The following is an 11838-nucleotide window of genomic DNA, read 5'->3' on the forward strand; positions in this document are numbered from 1 at the left end:
GGTGCAAAAATCTAGAACAAGAAAAATTTTGAAAAAATTAAAAGGCATGCGCCGCGGCTCCTTGAACATGCATCGTGGCGTGTTCGCCTCTGTGACACGTGCCGCAGCTCGTGACGCCATGTGCCGCGGTGCAAATGCATGAATTTTGACAGTGAGTTCTATTATCAATTTGACAGCTTTAGGGCCAACTTTCGACTTGCCCTAAATCTCCGTCCGATTTTTGAATGATGTGAACTAAGAGTCTACAAAAAACTCTTTTTGGTCTAACTAATGGCATTAGTCTCAAGCTCAAATTATTTTTAAAACAATAATTGGACACCTTTTTCAAAATTTACACATTTACCTTAACTTTCACAAATTTCAAGTGTCCTAACCCAAAATCAAGGACCAATGGCCACCAACACCAAATGACCACATACAACTCAATAAAATTAACTCATGCAAAGTACCAAAACACAAAAAATATTTTCAAATTAAATTTTCACTACTCAACCCCTTAACTCAAAATCATAGGAAGGGGGAGTTTACCACAATTTTCATCAAGATTTCCCAAATCATCACATAATATGTACTACCCTCACTTGTATTAGTATTTTGGCCCTATCAACATAACACATAATAATCAACTCTCTCCCTAGGGCCCAAAATACCATTACAATTTACTTTTTTCTTAATGCAAGTAAGTAATAAAAAAGGAAATCCTAGTTGGCAATCGAAATTGTCATACATATAAATTACCCAAAATAAAAGGCCTATTACAAATGGATCATGATTCTAAGCCTCGGATTATTTTTTCTCTGTCCACATTTCTTGAGCTATTTCGTAAAATATTGAAGATAACAAGGTGAGTATAATTACTCAGTAACTAAGGTCCGACTAGCCCATACTAATGCATAAACATTAGTTTAAATGCAAGTGGCAGTAAATATTATTACTTTAACCTATGAGCAACATTTGAAATAAGAATTCACGGCTTAGCTAACATAATGGCATTCACTTGGAAAAACAATGCCTTTAGCATCTTTCATATAAATAGAATTTCTCACACAAATCATTGACAAGCCTAATGGCAAAAATTATTACTCAACTCAACATATCCATATTATGGACTCAATATAGACAACAAGTGCCTTTTCTCACTATATGCATAATCACACCTCTGTTATATCCTCCTTATTTTTTTGACACAAAACCATGGACTATAACGTAATGGGATAACCTATATTCCTTAACTTCCCTAGCCTAAACACTTGTGAGGAGATTACCCGATCAAGGTGTACTCACTCACTTATGGATCCTGGTCTCCCCCATTTCTCACACCATGGGATATCATACACCCTAGACTAACTTTCTCATTAAACTGGTAGATAGCTAGCTAGGTTTGAGTCCCTCATTGAACCAGTGGGATAGTCCCTCATTGAACAAGTGGGACGATATGGATAGAATCAATCTAGGTAATCCATCACACAAATGGGGTCTTACCATGTGGATTTATCATCAACTCTGCTTCTTAGGTGAACTCCCGCCTTTCTAGATCATGCAATAGACATTCATGCAATAATTCACACATATACAATTTATAAAACTTCATATTATCACATTTCATGGAACTTTAAAACTAAACAAGTCGTTGAACTCCCAATTCACAATCATTGTACCTCACACATTCAAAATCATTGAACTTTCCTATTTTCATTGTACCTCACACTTTTAAAATTATTAAACTTCCCTATTTTCAAATATCATTAAACTCCTTAAACAAAGATTTATTTTGCTTCTCAATTTGTAGAAATCATTGCACTCCCAATGAACATTGATATGAAAATCCACCACTATTGTTCTTAAGAAATTTTGCATCATAAGGCATAACACTCACAAATTGATCTAGTAGATTTCTTCACAAATTAAACCACACTTACATTTCTTTTATTTTACACATTTCAAATGATAATTCATAAACCAATAAACTAATAGACATACAAGCATAAGATAAAATTCCCTCGGTTACCTCAAACCTTTGAGAGGTTAAAGGTTTCACCCCTCAACTATTTGCTCTTAAAGCTTTCAAGAAATTTGAATGGTGTCAATGATAATTACACTACAAGCATTTACCATGAAAAACATCAATATTTATTTTGAGCTATTTTTCACTAGCATTTTCATCATTTCTTAATACTCAAGCTTTACTCTAAACTCATGTAGAAGTACCCATTAAGTTTCTTAACTTCCTTTTACTCTCATTTATAACATTAAGCTCTTAAATGGGTATTAATGAAGTCACATTATTCCCAACCACCAAATTTATGGAAATTTCAGATATTTAATGTCCTACAACCACCAATCATCATAAAATCATAAATATCAAGTTTCTTAGCTCAATCTACCCCCATTAACTTTATTTAAGTCAATGGGTTCAGACCTATAACCTCTGTGGATCGAAAATCACCATTAGAAATCAAACCCTAACATCTACCATCAAGAAAATGGAAGAAGAGAGAAAGATTTAAGCTAGAAAGCTTACCTTGGGTGTTTATAAGCTCCAAATTACTCCCAATAATCAATTTTTTTAAGCCCTAGCTCAACTTTTTTGCCACTCCTTCATTCTCTTTTTGTTTTCTTTTCATTTTCACTTCAGATTCGCAACTTAATACTACAAAAATTTTGGCCATGTGCTGTGATGGACGCACAATGTGCCATAGCATATGGCACAAAAAGCTTCTTCCAAGTGTGTTGGCACGCATGCACCATGGTGAACCAACCACAAGCCGCGGCACGTGGCACATAATCACTCCCTTTAGAAATTCTTCCTTTTCTATCCTTGGGTGACCCAATTCTCCTTCAGACCCGCGTTTAAAACTGAAATCGAGATAAAACACACCCGTTAAGCCACCCTGGCCACACACCTTAAAGATTCACTTTATTAATCTATATAAGCTTAATTAATCTAAGTTTAAAATTGAGGATGTTACATTCCAAGACTTGGTTCTTTGAGCATTTCAAAGGAGCAAAAAGAAAACAAATCCAAGAAAATTTTTATAGCTTCCTTGAAATGTTGCAAGTGAATGTTCCATTTTTTGAATTGTTTAAAGCTTATGCTCTAAATAATAAATTGAAATATCCATTTACAAAATAAATCAATATAACCAAATCATGGTACACTTCAAAAGGAGATATAATAGATTCAAAACTTCCTCCTCAAAGAACTTTCCAACTCCCAAATCTTCATGATGACAAAAGAACCCCTCTTTTGGCATTCCATTGAAATGGAAACATACTAATAGGCAAATTAGTTCCAAGGATATTCAAAATCTTATGGAACAAAATAATTATACTAATAAATACCTCTAAACATTAGGAAAACACCTTACCCACAACTTCGTTAAATCTTCTTCTACCTCTTCATTAAAACCTAATATTGAGGTCCTATTATTCAAACCCTTCCATCTACCACCAAAAATTAGAAAAGAATTTGAGGCTTCACCCTCCAATAACCTTCTGAGAAAAATAGAAGAACAATTTAAGACAGTAGTTGTCCTAGATAGTCTTACCCAAACCGCTAAATCATCAGCACCAAGAAATTTAACCATTAATGCTTTATCAAGACAAGAAGAAACCTCTTCATCAGAACTAGATCAGAATCTTGAGATAAACCAAACCTCTTTCAATTGGAGGACACCTTTAAAATATTATTACCCAAAAGCCACAACCCCTGACCTCTTGTTAGAAGAACATCAAGATCAAACTTTTAAACATTTTTGTGCCAATAATATTTATGAATGGAATATAGATGGCTAAACCGAATATAATATTCTCAACACCCTCCAACACATGACCATGGTAAGTATTGCTTACCAAACAACCTACAACTACACTGAAGAAGCTATAGTTAACCTCCTTGTTGCCAGATTTTCTGGGCAATTTAAAGGATGATGGGATAATTATGTCTCTTAGGAAGAAAAAGACCAAATTTTTGGAGCTGTTAAAGTAGAAACTGATAAGACCCCTATTACCCATAATGGAGAACCTATCCTTGATGCTATAAACACATTAATACTTACCATAGTTCAACATTTCATTGGCGATCCTTCCTTGTGGAAAGATAGATTTGTTGAACTACTTTCAAACCTTAAATGTAGGACTCTTACCGACTTTAGATGGTATAGAGATGCCTTGTTAACAAAAGTATATACTCATGAGGATAGCCAACAACCATTTTGAAAAGAAAAAATTTATAAATTTATTACAAATTTTTATTTTAATTAATATAATATAAAATTATAATTTTTAATATTATAAATTATAAACTTATTATAACATAAGACTGTAAAATAAAAAATTTATTAAAATTACTTTATAATTTTTTATAAATTTTTCATTTTAATAAATATAATATAAAATTATACTTGAAACCTAAACCGTGCAGTTTAAAATATAGATAGTTCAGATCTTATTTCAATAATCTATGGGATGAATAGGGAAATAGATTTGGTAGCATCGCTGGTATTGGGAGGACCAATTTGCCATCGATGTGTCACTAGAGCAAAATGTTATTTTCACAACAGTCAAGATGATACTCTTTCCATTTAAAAATATAAGATATTTTTAACTAAATCTCACTCTCAATAAAGTAGTTATCTTCTTTCAAACTAACCCTATCTTTTCATATTTACCCCTATTAAATATCCTACAATAAATAAAAATTCATTATCAATAGGGGCACTTTTGAAAAAAAGACAATGATTATACCTTGAAAGAATAAAAATGTCTTACATTTTTAAACGTCCAACTACTCAAAAAATGCTTTATATTTTTGAACGGAGGGAGTATTTTGATGACATTATATGAAGTGTAGTAGAAATAGGGAAAAAAAAGATATTTGAAATGTATTATATTAATAGTTCATTACTAAAAACTATGGCGACATGTCCTTCATTGGCCTGTTGTTGATTAGTTTTTTCAAAAAAAATTAAAAATAATTTTTAATATAAATTAAACAAATATATTTATTTTTTTTAATGTATTTATATATAAAATATAAAATTATATATATTTGATATGCAAAAAATTTTAGAATATATATTTAAAAGTTGTTAATTTTCTTACAATTAAAATATAACTACTATAATATTGAAATTGAAATATAATTTTTAAATTTTATTGAAAAATAGAAATGTATTATTACCATAGTTGCTATTTATAACCGTCGCCATCATACTATCTTCTACCTCATATTATTCACCATTCAATGGATTATTATCACAATTCCTTACATAATTGTAATGAAAATTTGTCATTAAAATATTATTTTGTACTGTCGCAAATTCGACTGACTTGGATATCTCTCTTCACTAGATATGATCGGAGAGAGATCCTTAGCTTTGATAGTATTGAAGAGTTGTACCTTTACTTTCTTGTTTGTTCTTCAATTTGAAGCAATTAGCTTTAATGTGACCCGGTTTCTTGCAATAATTGCATAACCCTTTAAAGGGTTTCTTCCTCAACTTCTCACTCTTATCACCATCCTTCTTAAAAGTTGGATTATTAGGCTTTGGGGCATCATGCTTCTTCCCTTTTTTCTTATATGACCCTCCAGATTTGCTGCTAGAGCCATGAGAAACATAGTTTATTGAGTGAGAGGAATTCTTCTTTATAGCTTCCTCTTCTTGAGTGACTATCGATATCATCTGGTCAACAGACCATTCAGCTTCTTATGAGTTGTATGAAGTCCTCAAGAATGCATACTCTGATGGCAGTGATTGAAGAACACGGTAAACTGAGGTACTTTTACCCAAATCAATCCCATATGACTTAAGCTTGTTATAGTAATGAACAAGCTTCAGAATGTGATCCCTGACACCAAAAACTCCATCATATCGAGTATTGTCAAGAAGTGATAGATAATAGTTCTTTTGAGTCTTGTCAAGCTTCTTGTATTTGTTACCAATAGCTTTCAAGTAGTCCACTGCAGTATCATTTTTAGGAATGTTGTCCCTAATTCCCTTTTCAATTATGTACTTGATGATCGCTAGACAGATCTGGTTGGACTCACTCCATTGTTTATGGAAGGCTATTTCAGAAGTACTGGACTCGAAAGAGAGATCCGCAGGCTTAGGCTCTTTCAAAGCTAAATCTTTCTCAGAAATGGTCAGATACATATTGAAGGACTCTTTCCAGTCATCATAGTTAGTCCCATTAAGAGCCTTCATAAAGGATAGTTGCGTAAAAGCAGAAACTGAAATTGCAAAACAGAAAATGGGAAATATTAATTATGCGTGCACAATATAATTATAAAACAGAATTTCCCAACAAGCGATCAATTAGGCAACTATAATCATGCACCAAGAAGGCTTATATACCATAAAAAATTTACCTCATACAAAAGTCCATACAAAATAATGTATTAAATATTTCCATACCTATAGGGTACAACAAATATCTAACACATTAAAAGAGTGATATTAGCCTATCCTCAAAGCCAACCATCAAAATCACATTAATAATGTCACACTTATGGGGTATGTCCATTATCAATGTTACAAGATCCTAAATATCATTAATAATTCACAAAGTCACAAATTTTATGACCTTAGGACAAAACAAAATAATTTTAAAAGTCCTTAGGGTCTTTTGGGAATTAGGAAACAAATTTAAGACTTAAGTAAAATTTTGAAAGGTAATCAGGGGCAAATGAGTAATTCTAGAAGAGATTTGGGTCAAAATTACAATTCCGGAAGTTAAGGGGACAAAAATATAATTTTAAGAAATTTATTGGGGTCACGGAGGAAATTCCATAAATTTTGGGCTAAATGAGGTAATTCTATCCTGGGGTCAAAACGTAATTAACAGAAACCCTTTTTTTTAATCTGGTCTGGGCCCAAACGAAAATTTAGGCCTAGATCTCCATGAAACCGGATCCCTAGGATCCAGTTTCTGACCCGGTTCTGCCTCCACCCTTTTTTTCTTTTTTTTAAACGAGATTTGGGCCCATACGAAAATGGGCCCAGAACCCATGGAACCGAATCCTTAGGATCTGGTTCTTGACCCATGTCTGGGTCTTCTCCTGCCACGCAAGAGAAACGAGGAAGAGGAGAGGAAGCTACCGCCGGCGACCGAAGCCAGAGCTGCCGCCAACAACTGAAGCCAGAGGTTGAGACGACGCCAGCGACCCTATCTCCAGCGAAGGAGGAAGACGCCGTGAACCGCGACCTTCCCTTGCGCGAACAGTTTTTTTTTTCTCATGGCTTGTCACCGCTGAAGATCAAGCATTAATATATATACATATATATATATATATATATATAATTAAGATAAATATAAGGTTCCAAAATAGATATCATCTAAAGACGAATCAAACTTCTATAAGCATAGCTTTATGAACAAATTCTAAACATGCTGAGTTGTAAGGAATTTTATCCAATTCATCATATTAAATTGAGATATATAGATTAATATTTATAACCTAGCTCTGATGCCACGTGTTGATATTTGAATATCTCAATTTATATAAATTGATAAAGTAATGTATGCGTACCTGAAGAATCTATGAGTGATTGAGAAATCTCAATTACCTCAAGTTTAGGCAGGTACACAACCCACAAGTTCCCAGAGCCTTCAGAGAGTTCAGAGATAATGGAAGTAGAAGAATGAGTCGTGTGTTTGCGGTTATCGACTAATCGTCTTATATAGATCAGATTAGTAACTGCCTTATTAAATAATAAATAATTATATATCTTATTATCTCTGACTCAATCAGTTAAGAGATAGGAATTAACTGACGGCTACTTGGTTGTGGGTTGGGCCTCTACCCATTGGGCTTACTATTGTGGTCCACCTATCATGGTTCACACAAGATCATAAAGACCAATCTATTGGGCTTATTAATTAATGCTAATTCATAAATAATATTACAGCACCATGGCTTTCAGAGCAGATGAAACATGGCGATGTTGCTTAGCAGGACATTATCTCTCTCCTTTCCCTTTTTGAAAATGTGCTCTACTTTACCTGTAACTCTGATGCCTTTACCAAAGGACGTTTGTCTAAATGGTTAGGGACTTGGACAACTTAACCTAAGGTCTCATGTTTGAGTCCCAAGATATATAGCAGTACAGTTGAACATGTAAAGTATGTTTCGCCAATGGTACTTGTAAAATCCCTTTAAAGAAGACCTCACCTAAATGAGGATCTGAATTAGTTTGGAATGGATTGGGTGAATAAAAAACCCAACATGTTCAGGTGCTTCAGGATACCGGATGCGAAAGTTAAAAAAAAAAAACTCTGATCCCTTTTTCATGTTTTCGTTTTGGTCAAGTTGTATTTCTTTAAATCATATGTAATCTTTTTATTTAGTTGTTAAGTTTTTTTTTTTAAAAAAAGGCATGATTTCTAAATGATAACAAGAAGGATTTGGATTTAGGTAGGTGAATATTTTAATTAATTTAGACTTCCAAATATGTGGTGTTTATTTTTTAAAAGATTATTTGAAACATAGTTTGTAAGCATGGTCCTAAATTCTTTAAATAAGAGTTGGGCATTAGGAAAGAAACAAAAACTGAAAAACCAAACTTAAATGTTCATGGTCATATGGGCTGGCCCATAAAGCCTGAGGCTCCTTCATTTTCCAGCTCTAGTTTCATCTCCACACCTTTTATTTTCTAATCCTCCGGGTTTTTGAATTCCTAGGCTGATCACAAGTTTTTTATACCTTTCTTTTGTTTTCCTTTTTTCCCCTTAATCTTTGTTGAATTATTTTACTTAAATCTTGAATTAATTTTTTAACTGTAAGTATATATATATATATATTCAATCTTTATACTTCAGATTATTTATCTATATCTTTTTTTTTACAATTTTTAATTTGGTTGTTTAAGCCTCCAAAAATACTTGATACTTTATCATTTCTATATATGATAAACATGTGTTTTCAAAAATTAAATAAGTTTACAATATTTTTGAACAACAATAATGAGCTTCTGTGCTAAATTAAAGAGAAAAAAAATATCTCAACTTCTTATTTCTTATATTTGTTAATGAACCTCATAATAGTTTTTTTTTATTATCATTAGTTTCTTAAATTTTTCTCTGTCAATATTATTATATATCATAATGAGGTAAAAATTTGTTTAATCTTACCTCATAAATTTAGTATTTTTGAAATAATATTTTATAAAATTTCATTATTAAAGTAATATTTAATGTATAATTTTACAAATATATTTAATTAATCATGATTGGTTCGATCACAGTTCGACTATTACACCTTAAATTAGTGTATTGCCCAATTCAATGACTGTTTAGGTTTTTAAAACCTTGGTTAATGGTTAATTTGTATACAAATCAAATATAAATTATTTTAAATTTGTATCACCTGTCTATATATATTTTGTATTGCTCCGTACTGTTTTACTTCTTTTATACATTAATAAATTGGGAAATTAAGTGGAAGAAAGTCTGTGAAAGTATAAAGTAAAGAAACAGGCCCAAAATCTAGCCCATAAAGTAGCCCAATAGCAAAAGTTTGTAGTGACTAGGCCCAAAGAAATTTTGACAAAAAAAAGAAAGTACTAGTTTGAAAGCCAGAAAGACTCATAGCCTGTAGCCCAAAAAAAAAAAGTCTCATAATGTACTTCGATCTTTATCTATCAGTTCCAGCCTGGATCTAATTAAAAAATCAGATTTTTTTTTTTTGTATGGACTCATTGGGAATGATTATGATATTGTTCATACTTCATAGCCTATTTCAGCTAGGTGGCCCAGATTTGAATTTATTGAGTAGTTTAAATTCTTTCATTCAATGAGTGTCTCATATGACATAATAACAACAGTTCGACTTAATCAAATAATTGTTAGATTCTATCATATAATACTTAAAAAGTAACAAATCTTAAATTTTAGAAAAAAAAAAAAAGCAATGTACATGAGGAACGCTATCTAATCATGAAGATTGTTTTGAATTTTTTGAAGAAAATATATATAGATAATTTTTTAATATTAATGAAATCTAATGATTTCAATTGAAACACTCATTAAGTGAATAGACTTAGGCCATTTATCAAATCTAAATCTAGTATATATATCACCAAGTGCTATCCTCATGATTCATGAGAGGCAAAATAATAATAATAATAATAATAAACAGTAAGCTTAATAATAATCAAATGACATTGCTTAGCTTATTCAACCTGAACCAAAAAAATCCATTAAATAGGATTCAAAATGGATCTTATTCCCAAAGAGATTTCTTGGTAATTTATTCATTTTTTTATTAAAATTATAAATGGAAGCATATTTACTCAATTTTCATCCATCTTATTTCATCGTCTTCAAATAATGGGTTTTTTTTTTAATCTTATTAAGGTGCAAATATTTTGAAAATATAGTTACTGAATTGATAATTTTGAATTGAAAAGTTATATGGTTAGAGTTAGAAGAAAGAAATACAATTGTAAATTAAAACAGGCCATTATATTGGAAATATCTTTAGGAGACATTAGGGTGGGCTCGATCATGCAAAATCGGCCTCACTAAATAACTTCAATCTAAGTATAGTATTGTTGGCAAACAAAAAAACATTCTAAGAAATTTATGAATGATAAGAAAATTGATCCTTTGAATTTGATTTTTTTTTTTTGGGAAGTCGAAGCAAACACTTTTTTATGTTGGGATTTGAATAATGAAATTTTGGTTCACCAATATCATTCAAGTGAAAGTGGACCTTTTCTTTTCTTTCTTTTTCTTTCTGGAAGGAACTTTGGTTTGGTAATGCCGACTCATTTATCAAATGAGGAAGTAAAGCATCTTCTAAAGTACTTTTCTAATACCTCAAGCTTTTCACTTTTCAATTCTCACAATTCTAAAGAGCATTTTCTTAAGGCATGACCCACAATTATCCAATTTTAAAAAGATCATATACCAAAAAAGTTAATTCCAATGAACTAATAGACATCAATTTGGTCATGGAAGTAAAAGGAGCTATAACAACTTAAGCAAAATCTCGAATTTAAAACAATACGAGCGTAAAAAACACATTTGAAAAAGCTATTCATAATTAATTCAACAATACTCAAATTCAATTCAGTGCTACAACTATAAATCATATAATTATATCAAAAATAGATCATTAAAATGAGAATTAGGATACAACTCATGCTCTAGCAGATTTACATATTATCATACCATCGATATGAGAACTTTATCAGTAAATGGTTGGAAAAATATAATTTTTTTATTCTCATAATTTTATCATATTTTACTTTTAGTCCCTATAAATTTTTCTGGTATTTTCAATTCTTATAGAAATTAAAAATACTAAAAAAAATAAAATTATAGGTATCTGAAAAGCACTAATCTTTTTTAAATTATTGGGATTGAAAACATTGAAAAAAATTATAAAGAATAAAAATAAAATCTGATGAAATTGTAGGGACTGATAATTGTGCTTTTCCTAAATAATTTGTAAGTACTTTTATTAACCTAATAAACTTGATGCATAACTCATCTAAACTTTCATTAAAAAGATCATGAAGCACAAGAAAAAAGCAAAAGTTGAGAATATTTCTCATCTTTTTCTTCCTTACTAAGACAAATCAATTCATTTAGCTTTATTTGACTTTAACATGAGAGAAAGCGCAGAGCCTAAAAAGCTTATATGACATATATATATATATATATATATCCATAGACACACAAATGTATTAATATATGGCTTCTAATTTGAAATTATCTTGTTATACTCTGAATCATGCAATTTGAATTGGAAATGCACTCTGACGTGTGGCTAAAATCTTTTACTTTCTCACTCCACAAATGGATTACCCAACCCACAATTCAACGGAGGTC

The sequence above is a fragment of the Prosopis cineraria genome, unplaced genomic scaffold, assembly GCF_029017545.1.
Source record: "Prosopis cineraria cultivar Desert tree isolate PC_DT_omini unplaced genomic scaffold, ASM2901754v1 PC5, whole genome shotgun sequence".
Classification (NCBI taxonomy): domain Eukaryota; kingdom Viridiplantae; phylum Streptophyta; class Magnoliopsida; order Fabales; family Fabaceae; genus Prosopis; species Prosopis cineraria.